This window comes from Alligator sinensis, unplaced genomic scaffold (genome assembly GCF_000455745.1).
Source record: "Alligator sinensis unplaced genomic scaffold, ASM45574v1 scaffold1090_1, whole genome shotgun sequence".
NCBI lineage: Eukaryota > Metazoa > Chordata > Crocodylia > Alligatoridae > Alligator > Alligator sinensis.
Genome location: NW_005843157.1, coordinates 162,695 through 163,770, shown reverse-complemented (window position 1 = coordinate 163,770; position 1,076 = coordinate 162,695).

Here is a 1,076-nt window from a genome sequence, read left to right as displayed (position 1 = left end):
CCCACCAATAAAGCACCCTCTTCCCCATGCACACTATGTACAGCATGCTCTATTTGCACTCCTGGGGTGGGGGTCAGTGGGGTGGGGGTGACTAGGGGGAGGAGCCCTGGGGTAGGCACCCAGCACCCCGGCCTCTGCAATGTGGGGATGCAGTCAGGAAGGCTAACTACACCTTGTCATGCATCCACAGATGCATCATTAGCAGGTCCAAGGAGGTGATTCTCCCCCTTTATGCGACACTTGTCAGGCCGCAGTTGGAGTACTGTGTCCGGTTCTGGGCACTGCACTTCAGGAGGGATGTGGACAGCATCGAGAGGCTCCAGAGGAGGGCCACTCACATGATCAGGGGGCAACAGGGCAGGACCTACGAGGAGAGGCTATGGGACCTGAACCTGTTGAGCCTCCACAAGAGAAGGCTGAGAGGGGATCTGGTGGTCATCTATAAACTGGCCAAGGGAGACCAGCAGGCAATAGGAGAGTCCCTGTTCCCCCGAGCACTCCTGGGAGTAATAAGGAATAATGGCCATAAGATGACAGAGAGTGGATTCAGGCTAGATATCAGGAGGCACTACTTCACAGTCAGGGGAGCTAGGATCTGGAACCAACTTCCAAAGCAAGTGGTGCTCACTCCTACCCTGGGGGTCTTCAAAAGGAAACTAGATAGACACCTTGCCAAGGTCGTTTGACCCCACTACTCTTTCCTGCCATGGCAGGGGATCAGACTTGATGATCTGCTCAGGTCCCTTCTGATCCTACCAACTATGAAACTATGAAACTATCTCTGGACGTGTCCCCAAACAAGCCTTTAGTCTTTAGAGTGCTCAAACAACATCCTGTAGCTTCCCCCAAGTCTGAGTCCAGCCTCTTAGTCCACAGTCCTCACTGATGGAGCCAGTGAGCTCTCCATCTGCACTGTGCAGTCCTCTGCATAGGGCTAACCAGGTTCCACTTGCAGGCTGCTTTATCTTCCCTTTACTGCAGTCTCAAGCTTCCTCTTCCTTTTTCCCTGACCTCCTAGCCCCTGGGCATTTCTTGGAGTTATAGTCCAAATTAACAGTCAGCACAGTTCTGCAAAA